This window comes from Rhinopithecus roxellana, chromosome 14 (genome assembly GCF_007565055.1).
Source record: "Rhinopithecus roxellana isolate Shanxi Qingling chromosome 14, ASM756505v1, whole genome shotgun sequence".
In the NCBI taxonomy this organism is placed as follows: domain Eukaryota; kingdom Metazoa; phylum Chordata; class Mammalia; order Primates; family Cercopithecidae; genus Rhinopithecus; species Rhinopithecus roxellana.
The window spans coordinates 55,229,326-55,255,186 of record NC_044562.1 but is presented as its reverse complement, the minus strand read 5'-3'; positions in this window follow the sequence as shown (position 1 = coordinate 55,255,186).

Below are 25,861 nucleotides of genomic sequence, written 5' to 3'. Positions count from 1 at the left end.
GTACGGATCAATATCCGTGTGGATTAGATTTGATTGTACAGCCAATAATAGTAAATGTGTAGCAGTTGATTAAGACATTATGAATGCATGCTTATATACATGTGGACTGCATTCGTAATGTGTTGTTATATATGAATGTGCTATGTATGGATAAGCAATAATAGTACTATAAGAAAAGCCCTCACCATGATTTTTTGAAACCACTTTCTTTCCATTTGCTTTACTTTTATCCTTTTTTAAATTGTTGTTCCATAGAAGGACATGTTCTTTAGATTTGTTCAGTGCTATATGACCCATTATCCTGTCATCCTTATATATTAATCTGATATCGGTAACTTATGTGATAATACACATAAGCCTTAATTGTATCTTATTGTAATTAATAGATTTAAATCCTGAGGAATAAAAAACCTAACCAGCACAATCAGCTCTTCGCTTAGGATGCTAGCTAATTTGTCAACTGAAACAGAGTTCAAACTTCTTTCTGCTTCATCATAGAGTATGACCACCTATAGTGAATAAATGTCACATCACTTTTTTTCTTTTCATTATTGATAACCATTGAAATTAACTGGTATTTCCATACCTATCACCACACTTCAAAATAAATGGAAAGAAAACATAATATATATCTATAGTTCATGAACTGGCTTATATTTAAAGAAAATACTTACGCTTGTTAGCACTTCAGTTTGAATATTTAATTAAAAATTCAACATGTTCTACTGTATACACTTCTACATTTTATGTCTTATTTGGAATGCTGTGATAGAATATATTATTGTATGCAAATATTTACTCTCCCTCTCCTCCCATAAGAGGGATATCTTTTCTTCCCTCAACAATGTTGGACTTAGCCATGCAACTTGCATTGCCTAAGGGGATGTGAATGGATCTAACATAGCCTATATCTAAGCAGAAGACTTAAGATTTTATGGTGCGGACTGATCTCTCTTGGTCCTCTCCTCTGTCCCAAGAAAGTTCAGGTCTCACACTTAGAATACCCTCTTAGCCTGGGACTCTGAAAAAGACACATAGTCATGCTGAACAGAGCTGCAGCAGCATGTATGCATGTATAAAACATGGCTGAGGATTGAATGTTATATAAGTCATCGAGATTTCAGAGTTGTTTGATATGTAGCAGGACTAACCAATGCATCATCTAATATTTATAGCCTTTCAAACACATATGAGGAAAAGATGGTTTCTTTCCTTGATTTTAGAGTAATTAATTACATTCTTGAAACTATGTTTTGCTTTATTATGGGATAAAGATGTTCTAAGTCTATTTTTAGCCTCTATTATTTTTCGCCAGGATGCAGAATCCACAACCCCCAAATATCTCAGCTTCCTTTTAGCAAATAGCACTAACAGAAATCAAATATCTGAGCTCTGAATTTGGATATAAGAGTTGCTGGTGGGCAAAAGCGCTGTTATAGCTGTTAAAACATTAATTGTCATATATAAAAATTTTACCTTTTAGAATAAGATTATATAATTTTTAAAAATTTAAATGTAACTAAAACTTTGTATTTTATTAAATGTAAATCTTTTTTATTTACACTTTTACACTTCGGTTTTTGTAACCTTTCACCCTAATTCTGATTTTTTTTATCTTTTGTAAGTCATATATATCTTATCTGCTATTTTGTAGTCTCTTTATTGACACAGAAGGGTTTTCATATATTTACCAGAGTATATTTGGGTTTTGGATTGACTTAGTTCCAGAATTTTTTCTTTGTGTGATTACTTTATTGCTTTATTGAAACTTTAATGTTCAAAAATATTTTCACAGTTACATGTTGGACATCAAACAATGGGGGCTAGATTTCTGCCTCTTGACTATAGGCTAGTCCTGTATAGAAATAATTTATAAGTGATTAGTTCTGAAGATACTTGTTTTTGATTACTCAAACAAAACTAAAATTGAATAAGTAAAAACAAGTCATTGTCACAGAAGCCTCATTTTTTAAATATAGAGTTGCGTAAGTAATCTAGGGGTAAAGTACTTCATGTGATCTAGCTCAACAGACGACCAGCAGTATTCCAAGCTAGATATTAATATCTAATTGAGAAATCATTGTGAGTACTAATAATTGGGAATACCTCTTTACTTGATATTTTACAGTATCATGGGCAAATGTCCTTATAAGGACATTTCTACTTGGGATGCATGTTGAATAAGGAAAATATGAGAAACAAAACTCTAATTTTGATTGCTGCGTAGCTATTCATTTAAATATGCAAGCTTTGCATGAGTCTTTCTTTTGAACATATTGGCTAATATATGGGGTAGATTGGAGATAAATTGATATTTTAGTTTGAAAACATTGATCAGAACAAAACTCTTCTTTCCATGTTCAGATATAGGGCATACCTCTTTACACTGTGCTTCACAGAGATTGCATGTTTTACAAATTTAAGGCTTGTGGCAAGTGAATCTATCAGCCCTGTCCTATAGTTTGTGCTCATTTCACGTCTTGGTGTCAGGATTGTTTAGTCATAAAATAGTTTTAATTAAGGTGTGTACATTGTTATTTTAGATATAATGATATTGCACACCATGTAATAGAGCCTAGTATTAACATAACTTGTATATGCACTGGAAACCAAAAAATATTGTGTGACTTGCCCTTTTGCAATATTCACTTTATTGTGGTAGTCTGAGATTGAACCTGCAATATCTCTGACGTATGCCTGTCTTTGGGCATAAAACAGCATCCTTCAGTTTGCTAAATCCTCAGTTTGCTAAATCATATGACGGGAATCATTATATACATCTCATAAAGTCCTTGTAAGGATTACCTGAAAATAAATTTTTTTGTATGAATGAGTTTGTTCTGATTAGATTTTAATTCTCATAACTTTGTGTCCTGTTTACTATTGTTTTGTGAATGAATAACATTGGCCTAGCACATCATTGGTTTTCAATTAATATTATACAACCATTTATTGATCACTCCTTAAGCATTATCTCTCTTCCCTTAAACTGTTTTTTAATATTAATATTCACCATGGTGAACATTTACAGGAAAATAGTCTCAAATTCTTGGCAACCAAATGACACAATCACTAACTCACACTTTCTTCCATGTCTTTCCATTGCTACATTGCTTATTAACGTATGCTGACTTTTGTCATTTTTCGTATCTTTCCAAACGTGATTTTAGATGATATATTATTCTCAATCATTAATTAATCATTAGTGTGTATTCTTTTTGCTCTTTTTTTATTTTTCTAGGATGACTCAAAAGTTTGACAGTAAAATGATTATTATTCAGTACTGTATGCTAGATGGAGACTTTGTATAAGACTTTTGAAAGGAATATCAACAAAGATTATTTATTCATGAAGAGTGTCTGTAATACTACAGTAAATGATAATTTTTGGCATGATAATGAATGACCCACTAGGCACACATGAATGTCAACAGTGCAAAATTCATAAAAATGAACATAAATTCAAAATCATATATATGCATATATTAACTGTGTTTCTATTAAAAGTTTAATGATGTTCATGTTTTAAAAATGCAAATATAACTTCTTTATCTGAAATATTTATTAATTTAAAAAACTATGTGGAGAAACTAAAGAGTGTTTTAACAAGCCTCAAACTGCTCAAGGATGAAAACTATAAACACTATGTCTAGGATAAAAAAAAGTATAGTGTTTACCCTAGGGAAGAAAGGATTGTGAGGTGACTGAATAATTAGCATTAAAGATAGGTTTATTTTGTAAAGGATATGAACATAGTGTTTCTATCTCTAGAAGATAGAACATGAGAAGATTGACTTCAATTATGAATGCAGAGCTCCCTGAGACTTCTGGCAATAACTTCCAAAGAGAAAGAGACCAAGCAAAGGAGATAAGTTCATTCTCTGTAAAATAAGTAAACACAGTGAAAAAAAAGGCTTTACAAATGCTTTAACTTCAGGCTTGCTTAAAAACATAAAGGCGTAAATTCGATCTTTCCAAATTGAAAATACAAAACAATGTATTGAAGCATTTCAGATAACCTCTCGCTCATGTTTATTTCGTGTATTTTCTGATTTTTTTCAGTCATATCAATATATTTACTACCCTTTAGAGGTGTGTGTGAGGGGTGTATGTATGTATGAGACAAAAAGATTTTATTAAGAAAATGGAAGGACAAGCCACAGAGAAAATATTTCCAAAGCATATGTAGGATAAAGGGCTCATTTCTAAAACGTATAAAGAACATTAAAATGCAATAATGAGATATCTAAACCAATGAAAAATAAGCAATGCAGTTTAATAGAATTACTAAGCCTCAAAATAAAGATATATGATGGCTCAAATATATATATATATATATATATATATATATATATATATGCACATTTAAAGATACGTAAATGACTAATAAACAGAGAAATAATTATATGCTCTGACGATTCCACTCCTAAGCATTTACCCAAGAGAAATGAAAATATATGTATATAAAAGTTCTTACAAACAATGGTTCATGGCAGCAATGCAAAAGATGCCCCAAATGTAAGCAATGTAAATGTGCGTCATCTGTTAAATGAATGAACAAAATGTTGTATATCCATATATTAAAAATCATTTAGCAATACGAGGGACTGAACAATGACTAAAAATTATGATATGGATAAACCTCCAAAACATTATACTAAGTCTGAGTTTCTGAATGTTAGTAGTATTGAATTTTGAGGATAAATAATTATTTGTCATGCAGAGGCTGTCTGTACTTTGTAGAGTGTCTAATAACATCCCTGACATCCATCTACTAGATGCTAATAGCACCCATCCCGGTTGTGACACCTAGACATATCGGTAGACATTGTAAAATACTCCCTGGATGCAAAACTACTCCTAGGTGAGAGTCACTACAATAAGCAAAAGACCAACTATCTGACTGTATTGGTAGGAAATGTTCAGACAAGGAAAATCTACAGAGACAGAACATAGATTAGAAGTTTCCTGTGCTTGAGATGGAATAGAAGGCTGACTACCAAAGGGAATAAACGATATCTTTGAGACGAAGAAAATGTATTAAAACTTAATTGTGATGATGAAAGAATTAACACTGAAAATCTACTAAAAGTCATTAAATTGTACAGTTAAAACAGGTGGACTTTATGTCATGACAATTATCCATCAATAAGGCTATTAAAATATTAATAACTAAGTATGTTATAACTAATCTTGGGAATTATATATATCATATATACGTTAACTAAGGAACAACAAAGACAAACACAAATTTCTAAAAAACAAGATAAAAATATTACAATAATAAAAATTAAAAGGACATGTAATTACTATAGAGAAAAGGCCAGCAAACTACAGCCCATAGGTCAAATTTAGTTAATGGCCTGTTTTTGTACAGTTCTCAAACTATGAATGAGTTTCTCATTTTTTAAAGTTTAGAAACAACAATAAAAAACAAAGAGATCTTTTGTCTGATAGACCTTTTATCAGAGACAAAACGTAAAATATTTATTTTCTAAAATATTTATAATGTAAGTTTTTGCAGAGAAAGTTTGCTGTCTTTTACAAAAAAGGGTCTAATAGAGTACCATATACTTCTCATCATAAACTGTATATTCCAAGAGACAATGGAATGATATTTTTAAAATATTGAGACAATAAAATTATCAGTCAAATATAAAATATCTTTTATAAGTGAAGAGAAAATACATACTTTTTCAAAGACTGGGATAACTTGTTTCTAGTGTAACAACCCAACAAAAAATTTTAGAGAAACTTCAGACAGACGAAATTTTATGCCAGATAAAAATTTTGATCTGCACAAAGAAGTAAAGCACACCAGAAATGCAAATATATATATAACACTTGAAACAAACCTCTTTAACTGATAGTTAACTGTTTTAAGCAAAAAATAACGTCTTAAGAGGTTTGTAAAATCTGTGAAATGAAATACTATTGTCAAAATTGCAACTAGGATGAAAGAGGTGAAATGGAGTTGTACTTTTGTACTCTTAATAAATTGTATGTAAAATAATAAATTAGTTGATAGACTGTTGTAAGTTAAAATATTATAAGCTCAGGAATAATCACTAGGAAATAAAGTGAAAAGGCGTAAATAATAAGCCAACAGAGGACATAAAATGTAATTAGAAATATATTTCATAAACTGAAAATAAATTAAGGAAAAAAGAAGAAATAGACCCACTAAAGAAAAGAAGAGACAATTTTAATACATATTTTCAGATCATAGACACCAACCTATTTTTAATAATAATTACATTAATAATAAATAGTGTAAATTAAAATTCCAAACATTCCCAACTGATTGAATGTCCCCACCTTTTGGCCAAGGGGATTCCAAAGTAAACCTGAAAACCTACTCCAGGCCATGATGGGAAGGAAGGAGGGGTCAGACATGCCTCATTATACTATCCTCCCTTTGGAATTCAGGCACGACTGACCAGCACTGACATTAAAACAGAGATCCTAAGACTGCCAAAACAGACTGTTTGTAGCAATAAAATACCAAATTTTAACCTGACGTTAGTAGAGCATTACATGACAGATAGTAGGTCCTGAAAGAAATCAAAATATTTTACCTCGAAATATATTTCTTGGACATGTTTTGAAATGGCCCTGCAAAGCTGTCTCTTGTGGGGAAAAGTCTACATTCGATAGAGAGTCTTTTTCCCTTTCCTGGTCTTTTCTTAATCCAGGAGAAATTTAAGAGTCTGATACCTTTTTAGTTCTGATAAGAGACATTTATCTGCATAATAAGAATCTTGGCCTCTGCCGTCCCTTACCTTAACCCAAACATTCCTTTTTATTAATTCCAGGTCTTTAGATAATAACTTAAGTCTTACACCAATTTCCAGTCAGAAAATCTTTAAATATACCTATGACCTGGAAGCCCCTGATCCAAGATGTCCTGCCTTTCTAGAGCAAATGAATGTATACCTTACATGTATTTACTACCTCTAAAGAGTAGTAAATACATGCCTATAACTTTTGATCCCTAAAAGTGTAAAAACAAGCTGTAACCCAACCACGTTGGGCAAGTGTTCTCAGGACCTCTTGAGACTGTGACTTGGGCCTTGGCCACTCATATTTGGCTTAGAACAGACCTTATAAAGTATTTTACAAAGTTTGACTATTTTTCATTGACAGTACCTATTTTCTCAATCTAAGAAAGGATATATACAGCAAACCTATACTAACATCACATTTAATAATGAAAAAGAATATTTTCTTCCTAATATCAAGAACAAACCAATAATGGCCACATTACCACTTCGACTAGAATTCCTAACCAGTGAATTAAGGAAAGGAAAATAATAATAGCAATTATAAAACATACAGATATATAAAGAAGGATATTGTCTTTGTTGTCAGATGCCATTATTGCGTATATAGGAAATCCAAAGCAATCTACAAAAATACCCACTACACGTAATATGTGAGTTTAGCAAGATCATAGAATACATGGTTTATACACACAAACTCAGTTATATTTCTATAACTCAGTTATATTTTTGCAATGGACAATTGGAAATTGAAAGTTTAAAAGCAATAATGAATGTTGTAATTGCACTCCTGAGAGAAATTAAATAATATGTCTATTAATGGAGATATGCCATGTTTAGGAATCAGAAGAATCGGTAATGCTGTGGTACCTGTTCTCATCAAATTGATATACAGCTTCAGTGAAACTCAAATCACAATGCCAATTGACGTTAGCATAAAATTATCACTATAATTAAATATGTTATATTGACAAGAAGAGGAATTAAAACGGCCGAAAAGGTTTAAATAAAGAATAACAAAACTTGAATACTTGAACTATTTGATTCCAAGACTGACTATAGGGAAATTCGCATAGGTCAATGAAAACAGAAGAGAATCTAGAAATGGACCTACAATGTATATGGTCTACTGACATTCTTATGAATACTACCATGACATGTCAATGGGAAAAAGTATGCTTAGTATTTTTTCAATACCAAAAAAGATGTAGAGGAACAGGACAAAACTTAGCAAACATGAACTTTAACCTTTATCTTATGTACAACAGTATCAACTTAAAATGTGGCATATAAATGTAAATCTGTAAAAACTAAAGTTATAATATTTCTTGAAGAAAACATGGGGGGAAATTTTTGCAAGTTGGGGATAGACAAATATTTTTAGTAAAAACACAAAAAGCATGAGCCATATAAGAAAAAATAATAAATTGTGTTTTACTGAAGCAAAATCTTACGTTGCTTAAAAATATTAAGAAAATATATTACAAGCAACAAAGTGGGGAAAAAAAAAACACCGTGATATATGATACATATATCTGAAAAACAGCTTTTATTTAGAATATATAAACATTCACAATTAAATTATGAAAAGATACTGGGCTCTCCAAATAGGCAAAAACAATGGAATATTTCACATGGAAGATATAAAAATGACTGATAACCAAATGAAAAGATGTGAAACATCATTAGTTGTGCTAAAACGCAACTCAAAACCATTATGAAATTCTACTGCACATCCACTGGAATGGTTATAATCAAGAAGACTGACAATATCAATTGGTAGTAGGGATTAGCAAAACTGTAACACTCATCCATTTCCAGTGAGAATATAAAATTGCATATAGACATTGAAAAACTAACAGCTTTGGTTAGTAAGTGTTAAACATACTTCCCATATGACCTTACAAATTCACTTTCATTTGCCCAAGGGAAATAAAAGAAAAAAAAAAATCTATGTTTAGGTAATGACTGTTTATAAGCAACTATTTAAATCCTCTTTATTCATAATAGTAAAAAACTGTCAATAGAAAAATTGATAAACAAAGTGCTTTGTGTGTATATACAGCCAAATGCTACTCAATAAAAAAAAAGAATGAACTGCCAGCACCCACAGAATTTATGAATCTCAAAAAAATTCACTGAGACAAAGAAACCATGCTTCCAAACCCATATATAATCAACGATTCAACCTTGATGTAAGCATAATGCATTAGGAGATATTTTACAAAAGAGAAAAAACAATATGAATGAAATAAAAAAATGCACAATTACATTACTGATCAGAAAAATGGAAATTAATCCCACAATAAGATAGCATTTTATACCACAATTGGTTAATAAGCAACACATACACACACAAGTCAAGAATCCTGGCTATAATAAATGTTGGCAAAAAATAAGAAGGCCTGAATGTACTTTTCTACTTCTGGTAGATGTATAAATAATTCACTTTTTAAAAGCATTAACTCATAAAGGTGGACACATTATAAAACACAACTCATCCATGTCTTTGTGTTTGTGTGTACGTGTGTGTGTTCACTTAAGAAACTTACTGGTTTGCAGGAGGCCTGCACGTGAATGTACAGCATGTCTTGTTCACAATGGAAAAAACAAACAAACCAACACTGATCCCCTGAACACAAACCAAATTTCATTCAAGAAAATGGGATAAGTAAATATGGGGAGATTCAAACAGTGGAATTGTATAAAATAGGGAATATGAATGAGCCACAGTTACATACAACAGCATAGGTGAATGTCAGGCTAGAAAAACCTTGATATTTATAAAACTAAAAAAGATATATCACATCAAAAAGCATCCATGAGTGAATAACACCATAACATGACAGCAAAACCATGAAAAATAAAATTGAGGATGCTTGGTACCAGTAGTGGTGGAAGAAATAAAGAGTCAGAAAGAATATGTTTTCATAAAGCATATACATTAAAAATGCAATCAACAGAAAAACTACAATTTTTTGATTTACCAAAGAATAGTTATACAGCTTGGCAACCAGGGAATTCTTTAATAAGGTGTTTTACCTTAATTAACTTTGGAGATCCACTTAAATATAGTTGGAATTCATCTTTCTCATTTGTTCCTTCTTTGGCTAACACTTTTTAAGGCTTAGAAACAATGGTTGCATGAAATGTAACTAGTTCAGTAACTGATTAGTGCAGAAATACTTGTCAAATATTTATTTTGAATTACTTAGGATAAGGAAATCTCTATGCTGTGTGAAATTCAATAAAGATTTTTGTTTGTGATACTATGTACACATTGTTCTCTGGTGTCTTTCTTTATTCAATCCTCTTAGAACACAGCTTTTTATCATGGTGTGGAGATTATCATGGTTGACTGTAGAATACAAGACAAAATGTGTTACCCTGGTGGTGGTTTATTCATATTTTTAAATAGACTTTATTTTTTAGAGCAATTTTAGCTTCACAGAAAAATTGAGAAAGTATAGTGATTCCCCACGTCTTTTCACCTATGCATACCCAGGTTCCTTCGTTATGACAAAGAGTGGTGTGTTGTTGCAATTGATGAAATTGCATTGATACATCTTTATCACTGAAAGACCCCAGTTTACATTAGGGGTTACTTGGTATTGTACATTTTATGGTTTTGGACAAATGTATAATGGCATGTATCCACAATTGTAGTATGATCCAGAGTGGTTTCAATGCTCTACAAATATTCTGTGTGCCGCCCATTTATCCCGTCCTCCCTTTCACCCCGTCAAAGGATGATCTTTCTGTCTCCATAATTTTGACATTTTCAGAATGTCATATAGTTGGAATCATAAAGCATATGGCTATTTCAGATTGCCTTCTTTCACTTAATAATATGCACTTAAGTTTCCTCCACATCGTTTCTTGACTTGATAGCTCATTTATTTTCAGCGCTAAATAATATTCCATTATCTGGATGTGCCAGACAATGGAATATTATTTAGCGCTGAAAATAAATGATCCATGAAGTTACTGAATGACCCATTCAGTTTATTGATCCATTCAGTTACTAAAGGATGTCTTAATCGCTTCTAAGTTCTGGTAATTATGAAAAAAGCTGCTGCAAATATTCACATGCAGGTTTGTGTGTCAACACTGAGTTTTCAACTTGTTAAGGTATAGTAAGAGTATGTTTAGTTTTATAAGAAACCAGTAAATTGTCCTTTGAAGTGGCTAGCTGTACATTTTTTTTGTGTTGTTGTTGTTGTTGTTGTTTTCATTCCCAACAGCAGTGAGTGACGTTTTCTGTTACTGTGCAAACTTAGCAGCATTTGGTGTTTCAGGATTCTGGAATTTGGCCATTCCAATAAGTGTGTAGTGAGTAACTCACTGTTGTTTTCATTTGTGTTTCACTGACTAAATATAATGTAGAGCGCATTTTCATGTTCTTATTTGCTGTCTGTATGTATTCTTTGGTGAGGTGTCTATTAAAGACTTTGGTCTATTTTTCTTTTTTTTTCTTTACCACTATATTTTTTTTATTTAAAAATTTTTTTTATACTTTAAGTTCTAGGGTAGATGTGCACCACGTGCAGGTTTGTTACATATGTACATATGTGCCACGTTGGTGTGCTGCACTCATTAACTCATCATTTACATTAGGTATTTCTTCTAATGCTATCCCTCCCCACTCCCACCACCCCACGTCAGGCCCCAGTGTGTGTTGTTCCCCACCCTGTGTCCAAGTGTTCTCGTTAAATTCCTACCTATGAGTGAGAACATGCGGTGTTTGGTTTTCTGTCCTTGTGATAGTTTGCTCAGAATGATGGTTTCCAGTTTCATTCATGTCCCTGCAAAGGACATTAACTCATCCATTTTTATGGATATGTAGTATTCCATGGTGTATATGTGCCACATTTTCTTAATCCAGTCTATCAATGATGGACATTTGGGTTGGTTTCAAGTCTTTGCTATTGTGAATAGTGCCACAATAAACATACGTGTGCATGTGTCTTTATAGCAGCATGATTTATAATCTTTTGGGTACATACCCAGTAATGGGATTGCTAGGTCAAATGGTATTTCTAGTTCTTGATCCTTGAAGAATTGTCACACTGTCTTCCACAATGGTTGAACTAGTTTACACTCCCACCAACAGTGTAAAAGTGTCCTGTTTCTCCACATCCTCTCCAGCACCTGTTGTTTCCTGACTTTTGAATGGTTACCATTCTAACTGGTGTGAGATGGTATCTCATTGTGGTTTTGATTTGCATTTCTCTGATGACCAATGATGATGAACATTTTTTCATGTGTCTGTTGGCTGCATAAATGTCTTCTTTTGAGAAGTGTCTGTTCATATCCTTTGCCCACTTTTTGATGGAGTTGTTTGTTTTTTCCTTGTAAATTTCTTTAAGTTCTTTGCAGATCCTGGATATTAGCCCTTCATCAGATGGGTAGACAGTAAAAGTTTTCTCCCATTCTGTAGGTTGCCTGTTCACTCTAATGGTAGTTTCTTTTGCTGTGCAGAAGCTCTTTAGTTTAATTAGATCCCATTTGTCTATTTTGGCTTTTGTTGCCATTGCTTTTGGTGTTTTACTCATGAAGTCCTTGCCTGTGCCTATGTCCTGAATGCTATTGCCTAGGTTTTCTTCTGGGATTTTTACGGTATTTGGTCTAACATTTAAGTCTTTAATCCATCTTAAATTAACTTTTTGTAAGGTGTAAGGAAGGGATCCAGTTTCAGCTTTCTACATATGGCTAGCCAGTTTTCTGAGCACAATTTATTAAATAGGGAATCCTTTCCCCATTTCTTGTTTTGGTCAGGTTTGTCAAAGATCAGATGGTTTTAGATGTGTGGTGTTATTTCTGAGGCCCCTGGTCTGTTCCATTGGTCTATATCTCTGTTTTGATACCAGTACCATGCTCTTTTGCTTACTTAGCCTTGTAGTATAGTTTGAAGTCAGGTAGCATGATGCCTCCAACTTTGTTCTTTTTGCTTAGGATTTTCTTGGTAATGCGGGCTCTTTTTTGGTTCCATATGAACTTTAATGTATTTTTTTTTCCAATTCTGTGAAGAAAGTCCTTGGTAGCTTGATGTGGATGGCATTGAATCTACAAGTTACCTTGGGCAGTATGGCCATTTTCACGATATTGATTCTTTCTATCCATGAGCATGGAATGTTCTTCCATTTGTTTGTGTCCCCCTTTATTTTATTGAGCAGTGGTTTGTAGTTCTCCTTGAAGAGGTCCTTCACATCCCTTGTAAGTTGAATTCCTAGGTATGTTATTCTCTTTCTAACAATTGTGAATGGGAGTTCACTCATGATTTGGCTCTGTTTGTCTGTTATTGGTGTATAGAAATGCTTATGATTTTTGCACATTGATTTTGTACCCTGAGACTTGGCTGAAATTTCTTATCAGCTTAAGGAGATTTGGGCATGAGATGATGGGGTTTTCTAAATACACAGTCATGTCATCTGCAAACAGGGACATGACTTCCTCTTTTCCTCACCGAATACTGTTTATTTCTTTCTCTTGCCTGATTGCCCTGGCCAGAACTTCCAACACTATGTTTAATAGGAGTGGTGAGACAGGGTATCCCTGTGTTGTGCCAGTTTTCAAAGGGAATGCTTCCAGTTTTCGCCCATTCAGTATGATACTGGCTGTGGGTTTGTCATAAATAGATCTTATTTTTTTGAGATATGCCCAATCAATACCTGGTTTATTGAGAGTTTTTTTTTAGCATGAATGGCTGTTGAATTTTGTCAAAAGACATCTATTGAGACAATTTGTCTTTGGTTCTGTTTATGTGATGTATTACGTTTATTGGTTTGCTTATGTTGAACCAGTCTTGCATCCCAGGGATGAAGCCAACTTGATTGTGGTGGATAAGCTTTTTAATGTCCTGCTGCATTCGGTTTGCCAGTATTCTATTGAGTTTTTTTATTTCATCAATGTTCATCAGGGGTATTGGTCTGTAAAATTGTCTTTTTTGTGTGTCTCTGCCAGGCTTTGGTATCAGGATCATGCTGGCCTCATAAAATGAGTTAGGGAGGATTCCCTAGTTTTCTATTGATTGCAATAGTTTCAGAAGAAATGGTACCAGCTCCTCTTTGTATCTCAAGAATTTTATGGCTGTGAATCCATCTGGTCCTATGCTTTTTTTGGTTGGTAGGCTATTAATTATTGCCTCAATTTCAGATCCTGTTATTGGTCTATTCAGGGATTCAGCTTCTTCCTGGTTTAGTATTGGGAGGGTGCACGTGTCCAGGAATGTATCCATTTCTTCTAGAGTTTCTGGTTTATTTGCATAGAGGTGTTTATAGTATTCTCTGATGGTAGTTTGTATTTCTGTGGGATCGGTCGTGACATCCCCTTTATCACTTTTTATTGAATCTACTTGGTTCTTCTCTCTTTTCTTCTTTATTAGTCTTGCTAGCAGTCTGCCAATTTTGTTGATCTTTTCAAAAAACTGACTCCTGGATTCATTGATTTTTTTTTAAGGGTTTTTTGTGTCTCTGTCTCCTTCAGTTCTGCTCTGATCTTAGTTATTTCTTGCCTTCTGCTAGCTTTTGAATGTGTTTGCTCTTGCTTCTCCAGTTCTTTTAATTGTGATGTTAGGGTGTCAATTTTAGATCTTTCCAGCTTCCTCTTGTGGGCATTTAGTGTTATAAATTTCCCTCTACACACTGCTGTAAATGTGTCTCAGAGATTCTGCTACGTTGTGTGTTTGTTCTCATTGGTTTCAAAGAACATCTTTATTTCTGCTTTCATTTCGTTATGTACCCAGTAGTCATTCAGGAGAAGGTTGTTCAGTTTCCATCTAATTGAGCAGTTTTGATTGAGTTTCTTAGTCCTGAGTTCTAGTTTGATTGCACTGTAGTCTGAGAGACAGTTTGTTATAATTTCTGTTCTTTTACATTTGCTGAGGAATGCTTTACTTCCAATTACGTGGTCAATTTTGGAATAAGTGCAATGTGGTGCTGAAAAGAATGTATATTCTGTTGATTTGGGGTGGAGAGTTCTGTAGAAGTTTATTAGGTGTGCCTGGTGGAGAGCTGAGTTCAAGTCCTTGTTATTCTTGTTAACTTTCTGTCTCATTGATCTGTCTAATGTTGACAGTGGAGTATTAAAGTCTCCAACTGTTATTGTGTGGGAGTCTAAGTCTCTTTGTAGGTCTCTAAGGACTTGCTCTATGAAGCTGTGTGCTCCTGTATTGGATGCATTTATATTTAAGATAGTTAGCTCTTCTTGTTGAAGTGATCCCTTTACAATTATATAATGGCCTTCTTTGTCTCATTTAATGTTTGTTGGTTTAAAGTCTGTTTTATCAGAGACTAGGATTGCAACCCCTGCTTTTTTTTTTTGTTTGTTTGTTTCCATTTGCTTCGTAGATTTTCCTCCATCCCTTTATTTTGAGCCTACGTGTGTCTCTGCATGTAAGATGGATCTCCTGAATACAGCACACTGATGGGTCTTGACTCTATCCAATTTGCCAGTCTGTGTCTTTTAATTGGGGCATTTAGCCCATTTACATTTAAGGTTAATGTTGTTATGTGTGAGTTCGATCCTATCATTATGATGTTAACTGGTTATTTTGCTCATTAGTTGATGCAGTTTTTTCCTAGCCTCGATGGTCTTTACAATTTGGCATGTTTTTGCAGTGGCTGGTACCAGTTGTTCCTTTCCATGTTTAGTGCTTCCTTCAGGAGCTGTTGTAAGGCAGGCCTGGTGGTGACAAAATCTCTCAGCATTTGCTTGTCTGTAAAGGATTTTATTTCTCCTTTACTTATGAAGCTTAGTTTGGCTTGATATGAAGTTCTGGGTTGACAATTCTTTTCTTTAAGAATTTTAAATATTGGCCCCTACTCTCTTCTGGTTTGTAGAATTTCTGCTGAAAGGTCTGCTGTTAGTCTGAGGGGCTTCCCTTTGTGGGTAACCTGACTTTTCCTTCCAGCTGCCCTTAAGATTTTTTCCTTCATTTCAGCCTTGGTGAATCTGACAATTATGTGTCTTGGGTTGCTCTTCTCGAGGAATATCTTTGTGGCATTCTCTGTATTTCCTGAATTTGAATTTTGGCCTTCCTTGCTAGGCTGGGGAAGTTCTCCTGGATAATATCCTGAAGAGTGTTTTCCAGCTTGGTTCCATTCTCTCTGTCACTTTCAGGTACACCAATCAGACGTAGATTTAGTCTTTTCACATAGTCGCATATTTCTTGGAGGATTTGTGTGTTTCTTTTAACACTTTTTTCTCTAAACTTCTCTTCTCACTTCATTTCATTCGTTTGATCTTCAATCATTGATACCCTGTCTTCCACATGGTCGAATCAGCTACTGAAGCTTGTGCATGTGTCACATAGTTCTCATGCCATGGTTTTCAGCTCTATCAGGCCATGAAGGTCTTCTCTATGCTGTTTATTCTAGTTAGTCATTCATCTAATCTTTTTTCAAGGTTTTTAGCTTCTTGGCAATGAGTTGGAACATCCTCCTTTAGCTCACAGAAGTTTGTTATTGCTGATCTTTTGAAGCCTGTTTCTGTCAACCTGTCAAAGTCATTCTCCATCCAGCTGTGTTCCGTTGCTGGCAAGGATCTGTGTTCCTTTGGAGGAGAAGAGGCACTCTGATTTTTAAAATTCTCAGCTTTTCTGCTGTGGTTTCTCCCCATCTTTGTGGTTTTATCTACCTTTGGTCTTTGATGATGGTGACTTACAGATGAGGTTTTGGTGTGGATGTCCTTTTTGTTGATGTTGATGCTATTCCTTTCTGTTTGTTAGTTTTCCTCCTAACAGTCAGGACCCTCAGCTGCAGGTCTGTTGGAGTTTGCTGGAGGTCTACTCCAGACCCTGTTTTCCTGGGTATCACCAGTGGAGGCTGCAGAACAGCAAATATTGCAGAACAGCAAATGTTGCTGTCTGATCCTTCCTCTAGAAGCTTCATCTCAGAGGGGCACCCAGCTGTATGAGGTGTCAGTCAGCCCCTACTTGGAGGTGTCTCTCAGTTAGGTTACTCAGGGGTCGGGGACCCACTTGAGCAGGCAGTCTGTCCATTCTCAGATCTCAAACTCCGTGCTGGGAGAACCACTACTGTCTTCAAAGCTGTCGGACAGGGATGTTTAAGTCTGCAGAAGTTTGTGCTGCCTTTTGTTTAGCTATGCGCTGCCCCCAGAGGTGGAGTCTACAGAGGCAGGCAGGGCTAATTCAGCTGCAGTGAGGTTCACCCAGTTTGAGCTTCCCAGTCACTTAGTTTACCTACTCAAGCCTCAGCAATGACAGATACCCTCCCCTAGCCTTGCTGCCGCCTTGCAGTTCAATCTCAGACTGCTGTGCTAGCAGTAAGGAAGGCTCCATGGGTGTGGGACCCTCTGAGCCAGGTGCAGGATATAATCTCCTGGTGTGCCATTTGCTAAGACCATTGGGAAAGTGCAGTATTAGGGTGGGAGTGTCCCACTTTTCCAGGTACCATCTGTCATAGCAAAGGTAGTCCTTTCCAACCTTTGGCTAGGAAAGGGAATTCCCCGACCCCTTGCGCTTCCTAGGTGACGTGATGCCCCACCCTGCTTCAGCTCACACTCCATGGGCTGCACCCACTGTCCAACAAGTCCCAGTGAAATGACCCCAGTACCTCAGTGGGAAATGCAGAAATCACCTGTCTTCTGTGTCGCTCACCCTGGGAGCTGTAGACTGGAGCTGTTCCTATTTGGCCATCTTGGAGGCCGAATCATTGAATGTGCCCATCAATCAAATAGTGAAAACTGTTTCCAATAGGTAATTTTTCAACCATCTTCCCTCTCTGAGCCTCCTATTGTCTTGAGTCTTCAATGTTTATTTTTCCACTCTGTATGTCCATGTTTACCCATTGTTTAGCTCCTACTTTCTTTTATTTATTTATTTATTTATTTATTTGTTTATTTATTTATTTATTTATTTATTATACTTTAAGTTCTAGGGTACATGTGCATAACGTGCAGGTTTGTTACATATGTATACTTGTGCCATGTTGGTGTGCTGCACCCATCAACTCGTCAGCACCCATTAATTCGTCATTTATATCAGGTATAACTCCCAATGCAATACGTTCCCCCTCCCCCCTCCCCATGATAGGCCCCGATGTGTGATGTTCCCCTTCCCGAGTCCAAGTGATCTCATTGTTCAGTTCCCACTTATGAGTGAGAACATGCGGTGTTTGGTTTTTGGTTCTTGCCATAGTTTGCTCAGAATGATGGTTTCCAGCTGCATCCATGTCCCTACAAAGGACACAAACTCATCCTTTTTTGTGGCTGCATAATATTCCATAGTGTATATGTGCCACATTTTCTTAATCCAGTCTGTCACAGATGGACATTTGGGTTGATTCCAAGTCTTTGCTATTGTGAATAGTGCTGCAATGAACATACGTGTGCATGTGTCTTTATAGCAGCATGATTTATAATCCTTTGGGTATATACCCAGTAGTGGGATGGCTGGGTCATATGGTACTTCTAGTTCTAGATCCTTGAGGAAACGCCATACTGTTTTCCATAATGGTTGAACTAGTTTACAGTCCCACCAACAGTGTAAAAGTGTTCCTATTTCTCCACATCCTCTCCAGCACCTGTTGTTTCCTGACTTTTGAATGATTGCCATTCTAACTGGTGTGAGATCCTATCTCATTGTGGTTTTGATTTGCATTTCTCTGATGGCGAGTGATGATGAGCATTTTTTCATGTGTCTGTTGGCTGTATGAATGTCTTCTTTTGAGAAATGTCTGTTCATATCCTTTGCCCACTTTTGGATGGGGTTGTTTGTTTTTTTCTTGTAAATTTGTTTGAGTTCTTTGTAGATTCTGGATATTAGCCCTTTGTCAGATGAGTAGATTGCAAAAATTTTCTCCCATTCTGTAGGTTGCCTGTTCACTCTGATGGTAGTTTCTTTTGCTGTGCAGAAGCTCTTTAATTTAATCATATCCCATTTGTCAATTTTTGCTTTTGCTGCCATTGCTTTTGGTGTTTTAGACATGAAGTCCTTGCCCATGCCTATGTCCTGAATGGTACTACCTAGGTTTTCTTCTAGGGTTTTTATGGTATTAGGTCTAACATTTAAGTCTCTAATCCATCTTGAATTAATCTTCGTATAAGGAGTAAGGAAAGGATCCAGTTTCAGCTTTCTACTTATGGCTAGCCAATTTTCCCAGCACCATTTATTAAATAGGGAATCCTTTCCCCATTTCTTGTTTCTCTCAGGTTTGTCAAAGATCAGATGGCTGTAGATGTGTGGTATTATTTCTGAGGGCTCTGTTCTGTTCCATTGGTCTCTATCTCTGTTTTGGTACCAGTACCATGCTGTTTTGGTTACTGTAGCCTTGTAGTATAGTTTGCAGTCAGGTAGCCTGATGCCTCCAGCTTTGTTCTTTTGACTTAGGATTGTCTTGGCAATGCGGGCTCTTTTTTGGTTCCATATGAACTTTAAAGCTGTTTTTTCCAATTCTGTGAAGAAACTCATTGGTAGCTTGATGGGGATGGCATTGAATCTATAAATAACCTTGGGCAGTATGGCCATTTTCACGATATTGATCTTCCTATCCAGGAGCATGGTATGTTCTTCCATTTGTTAGTGTCCTCTTTTATTTCACTGAGCAGTGGTTTGCAGTTCTCCTTGAAGAGGTCCTTTTCATCCCTTGTAAGTTGGATTCCTACGTATTTTATCCTCTTTGAAGCAATTGTGAATGGAAGTTCATTCCTGATTTGGCTTTCTATTTGTCTGTTACTGGTGTATAAGAATGCTTGTGATTTTTGCACATTAATTTTGTATCCTGAGACTTTGCTGAAGTTGCTTATCAGCTTAAGGAGATTTTGGGCTGAGACAATGGGGTTGTCTAAATATACAATCATGTCATCTTGAAACAGGGACAATTTGACTTCTTCTTTTCCTAACTGGATACCCTTTATTTCTTTCTCTTGCCTGATTGCCCTAGCCAGAACTTCCAACACTATGTTGAATAGGAGTGGTGAGAGAGGGCATCCCTGTCTTGTGCCAGTTTTCAAAGGGAATTTTTCCAGTGTTTGCCCATTCAGTATGATATTGGCTGTGGGTTTGTCATAAATAGCTCTTATTATTTTGAGGTACGTTCCATCAATACCGAATTTATTGAGTGTTTTTATCATGAAGGGCTGTTGAATTTTGTCAGAAGCCTTTTCTGCATCTACTGAGATAATCATGTGGTTTTTGTCTTTGGTTCTGTTTATATGCTGGATTACGTTTATTGATTTGTGAATGTTGAACCAGCCTTGCATCCCAGGGATGAAGCCCACTTGATCATGGTGGATAAGCTTTTTGATGTGCTGCTGAATCCGGTTTGCCAGTATTTTATTGAGGATGTTTGCATCGATGTTCATCAGGGATATTGGTCTAAAATTTTCTCTTTTTGTTGTGTCTCTGCCAGGCTTTGGTATCAGGATGATGTTGGCCTCATCAAATGAGTTAGGGAGGATTCCCTCTTTTTCAATTGATTGGAATAGTTTCAGAAGGACTGGTACCAGCTCCTCCTTGTACCTCTGGTAGAATTCAGCTGTGAATCCATCTGGTCCTGGACTTTTTTTGGTGGGTAGGCTATTAATTATTGCCTCAATTTCAGAGCCTGCTATTGGTCTATTCAGGGATTCAACTTCTTCCTGGTTTAGTCTTGGGAGAGTGTAAGTGTCCAGGAAATTATCCATTTCTTCTAGATTTTGTAGTTGATTTGCGTAGAGGTGTTTATAGTATTCTCTGATGGTAGTTTGTATTTCTGTGGGGTCGGTGGTGATATCCCCTTTATCATTTTTTATTGCGTCTATTTGATTCTTCTCTCTTTTCTTCTTTGTTAGTCTTGCTAGCGGTCTGTCAATTTTGTTGATCTTTTCAAAAAACCACCTCCTGGATTCATTGATTTTTTGGAGGGTTTTTTGTGTCTCTATCTCCTTCAGTTCTGCTCTGATCTTAGTTATTTCTTGCCTTCTGCTAGCTTTTGAATGTGTTTGCTCTTGCTTCTCCAGTTCTTTTAATTGTGATGTTAGAGTGTCAAATTTAGATCTTTCCAGCTTTCTCTTGTGGGCATTTAGTGCTGTAAATTTCCCTCTACACACTGCTTTAAATGTGTCCCAGAGATTCTGCTACGTTGTGTGTTTGTTCTCATTGGTTTCAAAGAATATCTTTATTTCTGCCTTCATTTTGTTATGTACCCAGTAGTCATTCAGGAGCAGGTTGTTCAGTTTCCATATAGTTGAGCAGTTTTGATTGAGTTTCTTAGTCCTGAGTTCTAGTTTGATTGCACTGTGGTCTGAGAGACAGTTTGTTATAATTTCTGTTCTTCTACATTTGCTAAGGACTGTTCTACTTCCAATTATGTGGTCAATTTTGGAATAAGTGCGATGTGGTGCTGAGAAGAATGTATATTCTGTTGATTTGGGGTGGAGAGTTCTATAGATGTCTATTAGGTCTGCTTGGTGTAGAGATGACTTCAATTCCTGGTTATCCTTGTTAACTTTCTGTCTCGTTGATCTGTCTAATGTTGACAGTGGAGTGTTGAAGTCTCCCATTATTATTGTATGGGAGTCTAAGTCTCTTTGTAAGTCTCTAAGGACTTGCTTTATTAATTTGGGTGCTCCTGTAATGGGTGCATATATATTTAGGATAGTTAGCTCTTCCTGTTGAATTGATCCCTTTACCATTATGTAATGGCCTTCTTTGTCTCTTTTGATCTTTGATGTTTTAAAGTCTATTTTATCAGAGACTAGGATTGCAACCCCTGCTTTTTTTTTGTTCTCCATTTGCTTGGTAGATCTTCCTCCATCCCTTTATTTTGAGCCTATGTATGTCTCTGCATGTGAGATGGGTCTCCTGAATACAGCACACTGATGGGTCTTGACTCTATCCAGTTTGCCAGTCTGTGTCTTTTAATTGGAGCATTTAGTCCATTAACGTTTAAGGTTAATATTGTTATGTGTGAACTTGATCCTGTCATTATGATATTAACTGGTTATTTTGCTCATTAGTTGATGCAGTTTTTTCCTAGCCTCGATGGTCTTTACATTTTAGCATGTTTTTGCAATGGCTGATACCGGTTGTTCCTTTCCATGTTTAGGGCTTCCTTCAGGGTCTCTTGTAAGGCAGGCCTGGTGGTGACAAAATCTCTAAGCATTTGCTTATCTGTAAAGGATTTTATTTCTCCTTCACTGATGAAACTTAGTTTGGCTGGATATGAAATTCTGGGTTGAAAATTCTTTTCTTTAAGAATGTTGAATATTGGCCCCCACTCTCTTCTGGCTTGTAGAGTTTCTGCCGAGAGGTCTGCTGTTAGTCTGATGGGCTTCCCTTTGTGGGTAACCCGACCTTTCTCTCTGGCTGCCCTTAAGATTTTTTCCTTCATTTCAACTTTGGTGAATCTGGCAATTATGTTTCTTGGAGTTGCTCTTCTCGAGGAGTATCTTTGTGGTATTTCTTGAATTTGAATGTTGGCCTGCCCTACTGTTTAGCTCCTACTTTCAAGTGAAAAGATGTGATACTTGACTTTCTGTTTCTGAGTAATTTCACTTAGGGTAATGGCCTCCAGTTCTGTCCATGTTGATGCAAAAAACAATTTCATTCTTCTTTATGACTGAATAGCTTTCCATGGTATACATTTTTAAATTCCATCATCCATTGGTGGACACTTAAAAATGATTCAATTTTTAAATAGGGTTGTTGGTTTTCTTATTGTTGAGTTGTAAGAGTTTTTGTATATTTTTGATAACAGTGCTTATCAGATATGCCTTTTGGAAACACTTGCAGTCTGCTACTTTTCTTTTGTCTTTTTAATTTTTTGTTTTTGTATTTTGTATATTTTTTTGTCTATGACCTTCCTTTTCATTATCTTAGCAGGGTCTTTTGCAGAACAGACCATTTTATTTTGATAAAGTTGATTCATCCTTTCTTTCATGGATGTGCCTTTGGTGTGATATCTAAAAAGTCATTACCAATCCCAAGGTCACCTAGATTTTCTCCTATGTTATCTTCTAGGAGATAGATAAAACTATTTCATAGTTTTGCATTTTACAGTTAAGCCTACAATTCCTTTTGAGTTAATTTTTGTGAAAGATGGAAGGTGTGTGTCTAGGCTCAATTTTTTGCATATGGGTGTCCATTTGTTCCCATGCCATTTGTAGAGAGTAATTGTTTGCTATTATTTCAACTTGAGGAAAGTTGAGCAGATCTTGTAATACTGCTGCTTACAAAGAGATATTCTCTTTTGTAAACTTTAATCTCTAGGAAAACGTCTTAGAAGAACTGCCTTATTTTCTGGCAATACTCATTTGTAGAAAGCCTCGTGGATTTGCCTTAGGGTTTATATAAGCCAGTGTTTCAATGCAGGATTTCACTGGAAGTTGAAGAGGGCAGAAAAATACCTGACCCATTTCTCTTACTGTTTGACTCATTAAATTAGAATAGGTCTTTGATAAGTTACATTTTTATGTACATCTGAATGCTTTTTACTGTAGGTCTATCTGACATTTATTAGGAGTATATTCTACAGAATTTCATAAATACTGTTAAATACTGAGTTCTATTTTTGATGGATGGAGAATGCTTTTTATTTGCCATATTTTATGATGCTAAAATGAAAATTATCAAAATACATTTTAACAGTCTCTGAAATTTAGGTGGATATTATAATAAAAGAATGTACATTTTAGCTGTAGATTTTCTTTCTTGGTAGTATACATGAAGTAATGGTTACTCTGAAAATCTATCATGTCTTAGATTAGATGAAATAAGTTAATAACTAATTGTCAAGGTGTTAACAAGAAAAATGGTTACCTGTTTCATTGTCAATTCCTTTACAACTCATAAGATTAAATTACATGATACTAGAGTAGCCAAGAGATATGTATCTATAATGTAGCATAGTAATATGGGTTATGTGAATTAGTGAATATTGGAAAACACAAATTGCCAGACTGTAATTAGGAAGGATCCTTATTGAATCATTTACGTTACTGTTTTGGAAAGCAGTTAAACTCTTCTGGTCAGCAATTACTGTATGAAATAAGTTCTTAGGTCAATCTAGGGTTTTAGAGTATATTTATGAGGGATAATGCCAACGCACTTATAAAGGTCATTAAGACTATTGGAAAGCTGTAAGAAAAGGGTTTGGTTTTCTACAGGCAGATAGGAAAATGGACCACAAGCAGTTATTGGCATAGTGGAAACCTTCCAGTGCACAAATGATATCTCTATCTTAGAGTCAAGAAAACCTTCAATGAAGAGAAGGTTTTATCAATTTACAGATAGTAGAGGCTCAACAATAAGCAGGTTTAAGTTCAGCAAAACTTTTCAATATGTCAGAAGAAAATTAAAATTCAGTGATCTGTATTTCAGATAAGCCGCCATCCTCCATTTTAATTACACACCCTTCTCTATCATTTGCTTTTTATCTCTTCCTAATACCAAGATACATACCAACAAATGAAACCCTTGTATCAGATTTTAAAAAGATTTTCTATCATACTTCTGGAATTGTGCTAAATAAAGTTACTTCTTTTTCAATATTTGTCCTGTGAGTTGTTTAAATAATGAATCTGACTTTAAAACTCATTAAATATTTTGAAAATGCAAGCATCAAATTGTGTAAATATATAACTGTTTGTACTTGAGATCTGACTATTTTCAAAATATGTTTCTATTTTTCTGCAGTTAGTAGATTTCAGTTAAATGCCGATAAACTTTGAAGGGCATTGAAATAAACAAAGACAGTAATTCATTTGGAAAGGACTGAAAATTCCAAGTTACCTCTCACCTACTAGAAATCATGCACATAAACATAAGCCAATTGGAAAACTGTGAGACCACAGATAGAATATTTGTTTGTGCAGATTTTTCCTTATTTTTAAATAAACATATATTTTTAAAATAATTTAAGTGAGCCTCAATGTTTACCAGCTTGTCCATGAAAATTCTGGTCATTGGATAAGGAGTAGTAGGCTATATAGTTAGATATGAGAGTTTATTGTTATGAGGCTGCTCCCTTATTATTCAGTAATTAATATTTTGGCAAGGGCACTTTGAACTGGATCTTATTTGCTGCTGAAATGGCTTGTTTATTAAAGCTAGAATGTTGCACAACATTACTATACACCAGTGTGTTCAGTTTATATAAAAGATTGAGAGCAATGAACAAATGGCATGGGGTCCATTGGTTTGGTTCCATCAAATACCAAATCACCCAATGGTTGTCAGATTAATTAAACATCATATAGCCTCTTAAGGTTTATCTAAGGCTTCTGAGATGGGAATGACCCTGCAAAGATGGTGATTTTCTTTCAAAATGATAACTATATTTTGAATCAATGACCATTAAGTGGTACTGTGTACCTAAAAAGTGGGAGGCATATAGGCCTGTGAACTATGGAGAAGAAATAGTGCCTCTTACCTCCTAATTTGTAATGATTCAGGTGGGACTGTGCTTTCCTGATACAACTTTAGATTTTGATGTAATGGAGATGTGCTAATGCTCAATTATCAGGGAGAGGGGCACTTCTATTGGAGCATAGTAATATTTTCATCATATCTAAAGTTGTGAATACTGACCAAGATTCTTTTGTCAGTAGATCAGCATGACAAGAGGAGAGTGATTATATTGGCAGAGGAAATTGATTCTGATTATCATGCTGCTACATAATGTGGGCAAAAAGGTGCATGTCTGCAATGGAGAGGAATCCCAGCAGAGTAGACCAATACTTCTTGATGCTTCCATCCTAATGAGTACCTGTAAATGGAAATTTTTGGCATTTGTGGTCTACTAACAGTACCACAAGCAAGTCCCCTCAGCTATTTACATATCCGGACTACCCTCAGGGCAAGTAGACTAACGATAAGGAAAACACAGAATGAGTGGTAGAGAAAGGAGATGATGAATATCAATTTTCCAGCAAAATGAAATAAAACTTTTCCATTTCTTCTTTGGATTTATAAGTTTATTCTTTTAAGAAATTCGAATGGCAACTACCTTAAAGAATCAACGATAGGACACGGTGAATTTAGCATGGGGCTCAAGTGGCTCTGACTGTACTGTAGCAGGTATTTTTGTAGCCCACTCATATTTCCTCACCCCAACAAATTCATGGCATACCAGACCGAGT